Raw genomic sequence first — 15,354 nt, 5'->3', positions numbered from 1 at the left:
AGCTCCCTCATCAAGGAGGCCCAGCAGAGGATGTACTTCCTGCGGTAGCTGAGGGCAGCCAAGCTGCCAACGGAGATGATGGTGCAGTTTTACACGGCCATCATGGAGTCCATCCTCACCTCCTCCATCACGTGTGGTACGCTGGAGCCACAGCCAAACAGAGACTACAGCGCATTGTGCGCTCTGCTAAGTAGGTGATCGGATGCAGACTACCATCTCTGCAGGACCTGTACGTCTCCAGGGCTCTGGGACGAGCAGGTCGGATCACAGCTGACCCTTCTCACCCTGGACACAGACTATTTGAGCCACTCCCCTCAGGCATGAGGCCACTCCCCTCAGGCAGGAGGCCACTCCCCTCAGGCATGAGGCCACTCCCCTCAGGCAGGAGGCTACGGTCCAACCGGACCAGAACCTCACTCCACAAGGACAGTTTCTTTCCCTCTGCCGTTAGACTCATGAACACTTCCTAAACACTGATATTTTAACCATAATTGAATCACTCACTGCACTGTTCACTTTCTGCACTACATATGTAAATTCAACTGTAAATTTGTGTACATATTAAGCACATTTTTTATTTTTATCTTATAGCTTATTATTATTTTTATCCCATAGCATATTTGAATTGTTTCTCTTTTCGACTTATTCATCGTTCACTGTTTTATGTTGCACCAAATCACCAAGACAAGTTCCTAAATTTGTGAATTGACAATGGCAATGAACCCTCTGATTCTGATTCTGAAAAAATGGATGACACAAATCTTACCAAATCTTTGCTTTTGTCCTCCATAAAACATTTCAGACTTTGTTAGAACTCAGTCTGAATCCAATAATCAGGCTGTCCATACAAACTCAAATACCAAGACTGGCAGAGACAACATTCTGTTGCCTCGACAAATTTGCCTCCTGCCTCCAAAATGTGTCAGAAATGAGAAAATCCTTGGTCCGAGTTTGCAGCACTGCACCCAGAGGTGAGCCTCTGATCTCGTCAGAGTGTGTGACAGTTCATGCTGTTAAGACAATAAACAAGGGAGGAGCCGGTGGTAAAAAGTGTAAACATCTGATATATATAGTTGATATATATATATATATCAGATAGCCATGCGACGAGTTGGCCACTGTCCAGGGTGTATCCCGCCTAAGGCCCGAAGTCACTGGGATAGGTTCTTGTCACCCGCGACCCCGAAAGGGAACAAGCGGTAGAAAATGGATGGATGGATATATATCAGATATATAACTATTATATATATATATATATATATATATATATATATATATATATATATATATATATATATATATATATATATATATATATATATATATATTACCCTCTAAACTGCATTAATTCAACAAAATAAATGTGCTCTCATATATTTGTATTCGTCAAATTAAATTAAATTGTGACATTAGATGTTTTTGGCCCAGTGGTTCCGAGGTTATTTCCTAGTGTGATGTAATCAATTACAAACAGAAAGTAACATTATAAATATATTGATCTTAATTGCCTTTTAGCTCAGTAAGTAGTTCAACCTGTCATAGGCACTTTCATGAAAAACTTAATATTTTGTTAAAGTTAAATAATTTTTTTACAAAATCTTATTAGGTGCGAAATTGAAAAACTTGGTGTGTGTTGGGCGTGCTTCTTTAAGGGCTGATCTTTATGTCTCTGTGGGAGAAAAATGCATTTTCTGAAAACGGCCTTTAAGGTTAATACGTCTCATTCGTTCACTAAATGTATTGATGCAACGTAATTAAATTAAACAATAAGATATTTAGCTGCAGTTTGGACAGTTTTGTCCTTTCCACATTCAAACTTTTATGTTGAGAGAGCAAACAAACAAATAAAGCAAACAAAATAGATTTGCTTGTAGTGTTAAAAGAAAAATACTTGCTATATTTTGTTTTGCGTGTTATTAGTGAAAACAACATAAATGTTACCAATGTTGGAATTAACAGCACTCTCACACAGGTACCAATCACAGCTCCTATCTCTACTTCCATCTCCCATGTTGTTAATGCTTTACAGAGCCTCCACAGATAGAGAGTGCACAGAGGAAATTAGAACAACATTGCGGAGGGAATGTTCCACATACAGTATGCGACTGAAAGTAGCTATAGACCACATTGTAAAAGGGAAACAGTTTTACAAAAAGCTAAAAGGAGCTGTCAAATTGCATATAGTGCAATAGTGGTTCTTAAAATCACAAAATTATCATGGATTTCGGCCAAAAGATTATTTGCAGTTTTGACATTTAATTTAGTCTTTTATGATTTAAACCAATATCTGACAAACGTAACATTATAGAACAAAAACAATTAAACTACATCTTAAAGGAATAATAAGCCACAGTCTCTAAATTGACCATGTACTGCTGCTCTGTCTTGGTAGAATACGTTTTTTAAACCTTCAAAGTTTGATAAAGTTTGAAAAATTATTTCTATGCAGATTTGATAACCTTTTGGGACTGCGGATTTCGGCCTAATTTAAAATATAACAAGCAACAACCTGTGAAGTTTCCTTGCTCTGATTATGATAAGAAAGTCAAATATCTACAAACCCCAAAGCACTCCAAAATCAATACAGTAAATGGTGCAGTTTGCAATTTCATTAGACTTGTAATTGCAAAAAGATTACAACCTTCACTTTTTCTTTTTGGTATCATTTTGATGCTATTTGTAAGATTAGCAAACATTATTTCTGCAGTCTCATATTGAAGAACATACTCCCACATAAACAGGTTTATAACATCATATGCTTTATTGTGATATTGCAAAAATAAAAGTATATCTTATCTTATCTTATGCTATTCTTCATATGCTCCGGGCATTGGATCGATCGGGAGATGCAACATCAGCTGGAGTGTGTGCGGTGAAAGCACAATCACTTATACAAGGTACTGGGGGTTGGGGCCAGTTTAACAGTGATGATGAAAATCGATGCGCAGTAATAAATGAGAAACAACTGCATAGATTATTGAGGTTATTAGGACGTGGACAAAAGCCAGTCTGGATCCTGTGGGAGGGAATACAGTGAAGACAGAGAATACCTAATGCGGCGTTGCATCGGCTTCACTGTGCTGCTTCTTGTTTTATACAATAGAGGACTGACGTACACCCCAAGGTCAGCTGAGCAAGATGGTGAGCAGAAGGTCAGCGGATTGAACTTCTCCGAGTGCAGGAGGAGAGCGAATAATCGTCTGCCCCCTGCTACTAATTAGGTGCCCTTGAGCAAGGTCTTCGACCCCCAACTACTGCCGAAACACAGCCGACAGCAGTGCACAGTTCAGAGCATCTCCCAGGTGCACAAGAATAATTTGTGTGCGAATGTTACGTTCAAAAACAAAATATGACCATACTCTTTATTCGTTGTTTTAGTATTTATTGTGTGTCCAGAAAAAGCTAAATTTGTATTCATCAGCCATAAAAAGACTGTAGAGTACACTGACACATTTGTAATTCCTATTGGCTGAAGCACATAATGATGTTCAATTTTAATTTAAATTCATTTTTGTAAGGGACATTTTTTATTTTACCTGCAGAAAGATAGAAAAGCAAACAATGGAACAGTCATCAGTCAATAACAGATCAACAGATTAACCGATGTTCACAGGGTTTAAGCAAATGGATAACTGTCCCTGAGCATACCCTCTCCTTAGACCCACCTTCTCAGCAATGGACAAAAAAACCCTGATTGTGTCCATGAGCAAGGCATTTCCCCTATGTATTTTGTATTAATTTATTTGAATTAGGAAAGCACATATTAATCAGCAAAACAGCTTCCAGAATTAGTATTGTATAAATTCATCTAAAAATAATTTCAAGAGGTCCCCAGATGATATGGGGAATATTAGAAAACTTAAGCAAGGCATGACACCCTTCAGACACAGTGGTAAATGTAGATTCCTATTTGTTGGCCAGATATAGCATACTTAATCATTTGGCGGTTTAGACTGTTTTTTGGTGCCGCAAATGCCAAAGATTGTAATTTTGGGAGTGAAAAAGGTTGAGAACCACTGAATTAGACAGCTACAGAAAGCACAGTACAGACCAATCCACCCTCCGCCGCCTGGCAAGGACTCAAAGCGACACACTATCGCACTGTGTTTTGTTCCGCTGGACCAAACCGAACCACAGTCCATACAAGAGTAACTTCTGCATCTACGGAACACGCTGGCGCCAGGGAAGCGGAAGGGACACCTGAATAGTTAATGCTTGAGTAAAATAAAGATACACCTTCAAACCCATATACATCTGTTAGGACTCAGTTTAATTTGTTGTGCTTGAAATACGCATAAACCGCAAGGGAATTCATAGAGCAGTTTTCTTCCATCAGGACATGCTGCCGTCGGTCCCAGATGAAAACTCATGACCAATCAGAGCGATTCTTTATCAAAGACATCTGCCGCCGTTTACATGTGCTGCAACTTGGTCTTATGAGACAAAATTGCATCCTTTGACAGCCGATGACGCGCTCCAGATCAAACTGACACACCCTGTTGACAGCATCATATCTTCCGTCGGCTTCATACGGGCGACAGGCGGATTGGTCTGTACTGGCCATGAACCTAATAGACAAAGGACGCATGACATGATAACACGTCTGAGACAAAGAAGTGAAAAACAACAGAAGTTGAAGAACCCAAGAAAAAAAGCACACTATCATCAATGAGCGCAACCAATTTTTGAGAACTTATAGTAAAAATCAGTTGCTTATTATGTGGTTGGTTGCACAAAAACATGCAATACAGTCAATGTGTTTGGACTCTGCACTGAAATGTATTCCTGTCCTCCACCATCTGCAGAATGTCTCTCCACACGATTCACCTCTGTGTCATGAAATAACTGCCAATTCTTCCTACAACTGATCAGCTCTGGCATCCCATAACGTCCAACTGGACCGTACACATTCTGATGTGTACGGTCCAGCAGACTTTCTGAGCGTGCCATTATCAAACGTTCTTATCAAAGTTCCATTTTTGCTTTGTATCATAAAGCAGCAAATAAGCCACGGCACAAACTGCCAAATGCATTGAGTGGTGAACAAATGCCATTGTCTGCAAAAACAATGCAAGCAAATGAAAGGGCTGCCTCTGTTTTTGCTTGTTCTAATCTCGGAGAAAACATACAGAGGCTGTCAGCACATTAATTAAAACCTTATAGCATATTGATTGGAATGCGCCCGTGGATGAATGCTGACAAATAAATAGACAGCTGGCAGCGTTCAAGGAGATTCTCACGCTTTGACAAAAACAAACTCGCAGTTATTTAACAAACAGGTGTAGTTACAGATAGAGAGGTAATCTTCATGTGCAAGCCTTGGCGTAAACCACTGTATGGAGAATACATTTGGTATCATGAGCCTGTTGTTTATAAAAGTGTTACTCATGCAAAAAGTATTTAACTTGTGTCAGCAATATAGGAGATCAAAATTAGTTTTCATGGTACTGAAGTAGAAGGAGCGCATTCATGTAAAGTATGAAGGTTTGAAGCAGAGTTGGCGATTTTCCCTGTAGAAAGATCCAGGCATTCTCAGGCTTGACACACAGGTTATCTCTGTATGTCCTTGCTCTTCCCCGAGGCCTCCTCCTGTTCTGACATGGAGCTACACAAGGCATTACTTTGAGCAGGGGACCAAGATTCAAGAGTACTACGCTGACAATGCCGGAGCTCATCCATCTTGGAAGCTAAGCAGGGTTGGGTTAGTGATTGGTGGTCAGAGGGGCCGATAGTGCAGATTGGCAGCCTCGCGTTCATCAGTCTTCCCCAGGAAAGCTTAGGCTAAAGTAGTAGCTTACCACTAAGTGTGGAATGAATGAATAATGTACAATCTGAAAAGAGACTTTGAGCGCTAGACAAAACCAATGCATTATAATTCTGAGCCACTAAGGCAGGCTGTCGAGAAAGCAGATTTGAGATCCTTGTAATCATTTTCATTTTGATCATGAGATAAGGGTTATGTACCCAGCTGTGTTGCCAGAATTCTTTTTCAAATATCCTACGCAAAGAAAGTTATCTGTTAATGCCCCAAGTTGTCTGTTAATGCCCCATAGTGGGTTGATTTCGTGCAATACATTTTTTGTTGATGTTGGATTTTCCACACAAAATCCCAAACAAGTAAAATTAACCTATTGCTTTTAATTTTTGAAGGAAAAAAAAAAAAAAAGTAACCTGTATTTAATAAGGGAAAGTAGTCTTGGTATGTCAATAATGTCAGTATGACAATTATTAAATATCTTTAGTTCCTTAATACTTATAACAATGTGAATAGTGACAAATAAACAAACAAAAAATCCACACAATTCATCAGCAGCATCAAAACAAATGAGTGGGAGTGGGATAAAGATTAGACATGTTACAACGTTACATGTTACAAAATCCCTTATTCAACTAAAATAGTTGATATGCAAATACTTTTGTGGGTGTATGACGAGATACCCTTGAAGCCTGCTGTTTCAAGACCCCATTCTTTCTCTGTCTCTAGAAGTCTGTTCCAATCTGGCACACCAAAGACCAGGTAAAACAAAACGCAAGATCAAACAAGACAATGCATTTCTCCTCTCGACTCGAATTTTCAGCAAGCCAAAAAATACTTAACTAAATGATGCTTTGGGGAGAAACAGCCCGCACTAAAACTGGCAGTGATCCATTCTGAGGCCAGGCACAACTCGTATCATTTAACACTCATTTAATTTAGCACAATTAGAGCAGCTGTAGCAGGAGAGACGGCGTGGATGGCTCAATACCAATAGTGAATATTACTACTATGGCGCCCTGAGATTTTTACTGATGCCTATTGTATTATCCCCATATCTGCCAATGAATTTGAAACCCAAGATCTCCAGGTAAATTTTGAGGAACTAATTCTATACATGTATGGTTTCTGAGAAAGCTCAAAAATATGACTTATGACTGTTTCTAGCTTCTTGGAGGCCTTGAGAGACTTGAGAGCAGTTAATGGAAAGAGTGAGGTGATTTTGAAATAGTTTTGGTGAATGTTTTTGAACTGATTATTTCTGTGGTGGGGTTTGAGCGCCCAAATGATCCCAGGAGCTATGTTGTTGGGGGCTTTAAGCCTCTGGTAGGGTCTCCCATGGCAGCAGGTTCCATGTGACGGGTCGTCTAGTGGCCAGGTCTTTCCCCACGGGGCCCGACTGGGCACAGCCCGAACGAGTGACATGGGGCTGTCCTCCCGTTGACCCATCACCTGCAAGAGGATCCGTAAGGGGCCGGTGCAGAGAGACACAGAAACCACCACCAGGATGACTTACATGGACTGTTTGAGCCACTTTCCTCAGGCAGGAGGCTCATTCGGACCAGAACCTTCCACCACAAGTACAGTTTCTTTCCCTTTACCGTTGGACTCATGAACAATTAACCCTGCTATTTTAACAATCATTGCACTGTTCGTGCTCAGCACCATTTCTGTAAATGTTGTGTCTATTTTCATTTTACTAGTACATTTTTAATTTATGCATGCCTTATTTGACATATTTTCAAGTTACGAGTTTCTGACTGGCAATAAGCGTTTTCGGATTCTGAAATAGTAACTAAACTAATTGTTCTTAAACTATTTAATTAAGTCTTTGCTTGTACTTAATTAAGGTTGGTGTGTGTAGGAATTAATGTTAAACATGTTGCCAATAAATAAATTACAACTTGACTTTGTCTTTTGGGTCCTTTCAATCCTGTTGAAGCTAAAATGTCATCACTAGAGCGCCCCTAGAGGACATGGTATTATGTATTGTATTTTGCATGCAATTCAAGGAAGTCTGTATTTCAAAAATTCTCACATATACTTGTCACTTCTCTGGTCATTCCAGAGGCCGATCCCCATGAATTATTGTTACTCAAGTACAGTTAGTTGGATCTGGGGATTAACAGTTTCTAAAACTAGAACTTAAAGGGCTTTAACCTCATAACCCACTGCTAAACCAGCAAATACGAAAACGCGCGTAGTCTCCATCTCTGTAGTTGTAATTGAAAGCCTGTTTTTATGCTCTTGTCCACGCCCCGTGACCCAAGCACCTGTGCTGAGAGTATCAACAGTGGATTCAGCCTCTTAGCAAACAAAACCGCCACCCAATCATCAGGCTAGAAAACATTAACTTATTTTTCTTGTTTTTAGAATACAAGGCATTGTTTGAAGCTTCAAATTGCAAGACATTTTCTTGCTGGATAAGATTCAGTTTCATTATGACTGATTTGATATCATCGCAGGTGTTTTTGTTGTTTGTTATTGTGCAAAGTTAAGGTAAAATTGATTTCTAACTTACAAGCTTTTGCTGTTCACGTATAAAACACACAGATTTTTAAGTTATTTACTAAATGTTTGAACATCCTGCATCATTTGTCTTCTGTGTGAATCATGAAAGTGAAGAAGTGTTTAACTCCTTGAGCAAAGACAGAAAGTTTGCAAAAGAGACCAAATACACATATTGCAGGTTTGAATGTACAAGTTCAATAAGCTTCAATAGAAATTAAACAGCTGTTGACATATACTGTGCTTCGCAATCAATTTTGTTTAAGATTAGAAACCATTCTTTAGCAACATACATACAATATGTTCAGACAGAAAACCAATAATTACATTGGCTAGTTTTAATACATGTGTGGCATTCCGAGGGTCGTTTATCTTAGATCTTCTTGTCCGTAATGGCTAAACCAGATTAGAACCATCATATGTAAATAAAACTCAACAATGCCACCTGAGAGTTGGCCAAGGACCAGCTAAATGTAAGCACGTAGGTTCTTTGCTGCTAGGCAGAGACTTGACGCCATAAGTTAGCACAAGTACATATGTTTTTTTATACATTGTTCACAAGTTTCTGGATGGACATCAAAGTTGGAATAAGTTAAGCAACGTTTTTTGTTAGACGTTCGCTTCACAAACAGTTCATGTTATTCACAAAATCCAGAAAACAAATGATTTGACAAGTATGTCACGGTCTAAATGAGAGGACAGACAAGGCGGCGACAGTGCACACTAGCTCCATGGCTCAGATCTAAAAAAGACAATACGGTCACAACTAAATGTACAGCTGGATGACTGTCAGATGGCTTACGCACGCCACGCACCTGTAGTTGTAGTTGGACCAGGGCGACGGAGGCTTGGACAGACGCCAGACAATGACACGCCTGATAGCTGGCGTAGTGTGCGGCACACAGCGAGAGCGTCACAACACAAAGTGGGGGCCCATGGCAACAAGCACTAGATTAAACTGTTACAATCAGAACTACAAATGACGCTAAAGCTTTCACACTGCAAATTTACACCACCTTAAAACTAGAAAAATACACTTGTTTTAGGGGAAAATCTACTTGAATTAAGTGAAATTATCTGCCAGTGGGGTAAGTGAATTTTACTTATCAAGAATTCTTGAAATAAGACTTTTTTTCTAAGTGGGTATAACTCTTAAAATAAGCTAAAAACACTTATTCTAAGTAACAATCCAAATTAAATTATCTAAAATTAAGCATAAAACACTAATTGTAAGCAACAAATTAAAGGTAGAAAATCTTAAAACTAGAATATAAAGCTTATTATTAGTTTTATTTATACTTAATTTTAGCAAATACATCTTAAATTCTTAATTTGCTTATTTCAAGAAAAAGTAAAAGAAACTCAAAATGAGTGTCAATATCTTTATTTTCTAAAATATTGTACACGTTGACAAAATCTTGAACAATCCAGTGCCATAGCTAAGTATAAAATTACATCTGTAATGGACACACAGATTTACTGTTGCAAAAACATTTTGTGGCACAAACATTCACAAGGCAAAGACCTTAAACTTGCTCACCTAGATCTTGCATGTGAACGCTTTTAGAACAAAGCTGCAATTTCAACAAATACAAAAAAACAATGAAGAGAAAAACAGACACTCTAAAATCCCCTTCCTCCATCTCCAAAATACAGCACTACTATCCAATGAAATCACGCCACTCTGCCAGGGCTTTTTTGTATGAGGAGGTGGTGTCGCTCTCATGAATGGCATCCTGAAGTACTTCTGTCTGAATGACAGACAGTAAGGTTGCCACACATTTGGGGTACGTCAGATGGAAAGTGTAATAATAAGACATAAGATAAATTATCCCCTCAACAAGCTGTTCTTTATCTAATGTTGCAACTGGTGTATTGCCCACCGCAATGATGCACTTGCAACCATCAAAAAGTAGTACAGGACAGGAGAGAGTTCTCTTTTGTAGAAAAACATGGGTCTTCTGAAGGCTATTAAACAGAAAAACAAAACATTTTATCTGGGTGTTGTAAATGTCAACTGTTAGTGTGTTCTTAATGCAACTCTATAAAAAGCATTTTACCTTAAGGATGTGCAATAAAGCCTCACTGGCACACCCCATTTTTTTGGGCGGAAGCGCTGAAGAGGGAAAGAGTGCTGGTAGTGCCTTCACCAACGCAATGTGGGCATCAGCTGTAACAAAAACTAAAAATAAAATTCCATACAGTAAATTTGAGGTATAAATAAAGCCACTAATAAAACTTACTTTGTTCCATCATCATAGGTGGCTTCATTGCTTTTTTAGACACCCCATAAAAGTGGACTCTGGAGCAGAACTCCCCCCATCTCTGTCGAACTTGATCCAGGAATTTATCATTGGATGAGTCCAAAATCCTGCGTAGCTCACCCAAAACCTGAAATGAGAAAAAGAAGATTATTTTGGTGCAACAGTAAAATCAAATCTGACTTATTATAACTTACATTATGAAGCTCCTTGAAACATGGATATGCTTCCAAGATTTGGGCAGCTCTGTTCTCCTCTCTGGTGGCATTTGAGTCAATGTATGCCCTTCTGGCCTGAAACTCAAGATCCAATAACTGGGACACCGCATCTTGGTTTGGCTTTGGCTTCCTATACATTTCCTTGAGTGTTTTGTAGTGCCTAACTTGTATCAGCAGACTATCCTCTTCCACTAAAATGGAAAAAAATCAAAGAACATTTCAGTCAACTATTATTTTAATTTACTATTGAAAGCTGATAGGACTTGTTAAAAATGTAATAAAATGATAAAATATCCTCCACTGCAAGAATTTAGGGCGGAAGTTTGCGCAGTAAATTAGCCAAAGAACTGACTTCAGGTTTTACCTTACTGATATGGTTTGACAAGAATGCATTTTGAGTTATCCAAATATGGTCAAATAATGCTTATCAAGAAAATATTGTTTAACAGATTTTGTGTATGGAGTATGTTACATACTGTAGGGTACTTACATGAATTTGAATTAAAAGCATCATCAGAATTGCTGGCTGGTGAAAGCAGAATGGTTGATGCCCCACTGGTCGTCCCACTGGAATCAGCATCATAATCTGCCTTTTCCTCATTTAATTCTTTGTCACTCAAGAAGTCAATCCGCCTTTTCTTTGGCCGGCCTCTCTCAGGTGTCGGATCCTGCTTTTTAACTGGGGATTTTATATTTTGCAATCTTTTTAGCAGGTAGGCATTAATGCTCCCCTGGAAACAAATTGTAAATTATTTTCATGGTTGCACCAAAAAGAACAACATTTAGTCTAAAAAGCAAAAACAAAAAGAATCATACATACATATTTTGTGCAGTCATCCTTGTCTATTGTATTCCACGATTCTTTTAGCCATTGCAGTGACATCGGTTTTGGAGGGATATTGGACCATTTGACCGGGGCTTGCTCTAAGTAGAGACACCATACTTGTAATGGTCTTCCTCACCAGCCTGCATCTTAACTCTTTAGACATGATACACTCTTCCGTGCCATGTCACAGTAGTTCTTTCGGCACTGCTCCAATTCAGTATCGGTGTAGACCACATATTCCGGTGGACAGGGGAGCTGCAGGGTCTTCAATGGGGTTGTATTGGGAGAAGCAGTGGTCTGAGGGATAATCGAAGCCTGCTTTGCAGTAACAGTATGGTCTTGCTGTGTTACAGAAATAAACAAACAATGAACTGCAAGTACTAAACATAATGCACATTTGTAGAACCAAATGTTTTAACAAAATAATAAATACCTCTGGATTGAATAATGACCACAATTGTTTCCTTCTTCTGAAATGCTCTGGCCCAAGCAAAAGGTCCCTCAGATCATCACGACTCAGTGTTGAAAGCAAGCTCTCATCAATGTTGGCAGCTAATTACGACAAAAAGACAACATACATTGTTCATACAATGTAGAGCATGTAGACACCAAGACAATATACTTTACGTTACCTTTTAAGATAGATACTGTGACATCATCCAGTTTCTCCCTGGCTTTATCACAGGTCAAACAAATTAAATGAATCATGATTATTACTATAGAAAACATTAATGCTAAATTAATTAAATTAAGTTAGTTCAATTACCAAAGTAAACTAACAACTTAAAATAAATCTAAAGATTGGCCACCAAGTAATACAATTTCTGACAAAGTCCAAATATCTAAAATGCTTTTTATTTGAGTCATTAGTTTCAGCTACATGATATAAGCAACGTTTTGAAGACTTGATTAGCATGCCAAGAAATAACCCCACCAACGTTTCAAATAAAATGAAAGAGTAAATTTTATTTTCTTTAAACACATTGAAAATTTCACTCCTGTATTATACCTAATTTATACAAATGTGCTGTGTGGACACTCTGTGGTCCAATGTGGCGCCAACGCAGCTAGCTAAGTGCAATAGTTGCTAAGCTAACTAGCATCTGTAAGCCTTCTACATTAGCCACAATTTATGCTTAAAAATTCTTGTATTGCAGCTCTACCCATGATTTGACCAAAATTGTATCACTTTTCAATTCTTGCAAAGCATTAGTTATTTGACTAATATAAAAGAGAAATTACAAAAACCTTACCTCGTGTTCTCAAATCGACCATTTTTTTCTCGACTGACTGATGACGCAAGATGCGCAAGATCCATGCGCAGATCGCTCTGGGTCACAACCATTTGGAAATGGCCATGGGGGTGTAACATTGATTTTGTACAAATTCATACCACCTTGCAATTTACGACCTCCAAAAATATACATGCAATTTTTATAATATTATATGGGACGTACAATATATAAAACATGGTAACAATACTGCATTACTAAATAAACTTTATTGAGTGGCCTTGACCAAGTCAAAGTCATCGCTTCCGCTTGATCCCGCCGGAATGTTCCACTGACAAAATGTACTAAATAAACTAAATTAATCTATGTCGTTGTTTCATTTTTTATAAAACATGCTTGGTATATATATTTATGTTTTGTCTGTCGTTTATTTTGTATGCGCTTTCGGGTCACTGTTGTTCATTATTTCCCCTTCTTATTTTAATAATCCCACGGTGTTTGTTGGTATTGTCCAAACCTAGCGCGGCAGATTATTCTCCATTCAAACAAATTTGAGAAGAAGACACGACAGATTTATCTACAAAAGTGATTTTCTGCTTTTGGGATATCATGGCCTGTTGGAGGTGTGTGTCCCTTTTAAGTCATATTAATACTGCACATGGATTTATTATAATATACTGTATTAATACTGCACATGGTCGGAGCCCAGACTTCCGCGTCATTTGTGGAGTGGGTGGATGCGCCGAGGAATATCGTGTTTTCAACTCCTTTTATTACCATCTCCGACGCACGCATTCGCATTATTTAGCTACTGGGAACCCTCCAAGAGGATGGCTGACCACCACATCCAACGCAGCTGCCATAGGACGAGAAAACTTTGGTACAGTTGTTTTTTCAGACTGCACCGAAACAAGGTCCGGGGCGGAGCAGGTGCGCGCTGTACCCGGAGCGGACACGCCATCTACCGCGTCTGCTTCATCTGCAACGCTGGAGCAACAGGAGCCACCGGGAAGTTTTGTGGAGGTGGAAGATCAATGTCAGAATCAGGTAATGTAACGATTTATGATTTTATGATTACTTTATTCGTGATGCGCAATAAGGAGTACAGTTGTTCCGTTATTTCGAGTCGAGACGCTTTAGTAAATAAATGTCTTTGCGTAACAATTCTCCTGGAGACCCCCAAAACGGGCTATTTGTATGAAATCTAGCCTACATGTTTGCATTGGTACGTATGCTGTGTTTGTCACTGCGCACAGAGTGCTCTGGCCTGCGATGAGCCTCAGATCTGTGAGCGCTCCTGAGGTGAGAGAGCGAGTCCTTTGCCTTTAGTGGCCTTATTATAGTGGCCTTATTAATGGTCTAGAGAGGTGCACCATCAACACGGTGTTGGTTGGGCGTGCAGTGCATGGTTACCATGGTTACCCAGTGCTCATAGAACTTTTTTCCATCTCCTCTTAACGTTGCGTGCGTCAGGTACAGGTTCTTGCATGAACAAATTGACAAAATTAAAATATTGGCTTTGGTTGATTGAGGTTTTACAGAATAGTAATGCTGGACTAACTATAATACTTTTTCCCCGTTCTGTAGAGTGGAAGAGCAACTATGGATCTTGCCAGATGTGCTGCTGCATTTGCTATTGGTGTGCGGGAGCAATGCCACCTATCTCAGGTAAGATTTGTTTTTATTTTTTTACCAGGCATATTTGGAGTCATGTCAATGTGATGTAAAAACATAAAAACATGGCCATTCTTATATTTTGATACTAGCATGGCAGGTATAAAAAAATGTGGTTATGCATAGTTCCACAGAAATTAAAGTAGAGTCAAGTTCAGAACAAAAGTAGGACAATGTGCAATAGTCAGAATAAATTACCTAGGTAAATATTTTGCGATCTTACGATCAGATTTTACACACGCAGGTAAAAAATCTGGTTTTAATAATTCAAATTGTATATCTTGCCAATACATCTATAGCTGCTGCTAGTTAATTTTTTTAGTTCATTTGTTTGGCCTATATTGGTGAAAAGATGAAGACACGCTTTATCATTTTTATACTAAACAAAGAGAGTATATTATTAAAATGTATTAATTCATTTGATGAAGGATATTTTGTTGTCTACCTTGTTATGTTTTTTTTTTTTATTGAGATGTTATGTTTGTTTTTTAAGATTATTTTTTTCAATGATTGTATGTTTTTCAGAGAAGCGTTAACAACATTGTCTCAGGCGTCCAGCAGTATCAAGTGGCACTTCTGAGTTCCCTAAGAGAGAACATCAGGACTGTCTTTGAAAGACATTCCAACATTGAACATTTACAAGAAGAGGTTCTATCAACACTGGATCACTTTCAAGATCCTTTTGCCGTATTTTCCACAGCGAACATGCAGGACAGAGCAATGCAGGAGCTTTGTAACCCTGTCACACCTGAGGAGATTATCATTTCCAAGTATGCCTGCAGAGTTAAAAAGGGAGAATCAAGGGTTCTTGCAATCAAAAACAAGTGTTTCTACTATGTCCCGCTTATTGAAAGTCTTAAACAGCTGTTGTCTAACTCAA

Source organism: Eucyclogobius newberryi, unplaced genomic scaffold, assembly GCF_026437365.1.
Source record: "Eucyclogobius newberryi isolate DKJ021-1_F unplaced genomic scaffold, fEucNew1.0.hap1 SCAF_3, whole genome shotgun sequence".
In the NCBI taxonomy this organism is placed as follows: Eukaryota; Metazoa; Chordata; class Actinopteri; order Gobiiformes; family Gobiidae; genus Eucyclogobius; species Eucyclogobius newberryi.
Note: the sequence above shows the minus strand (reverse complement) of the source record.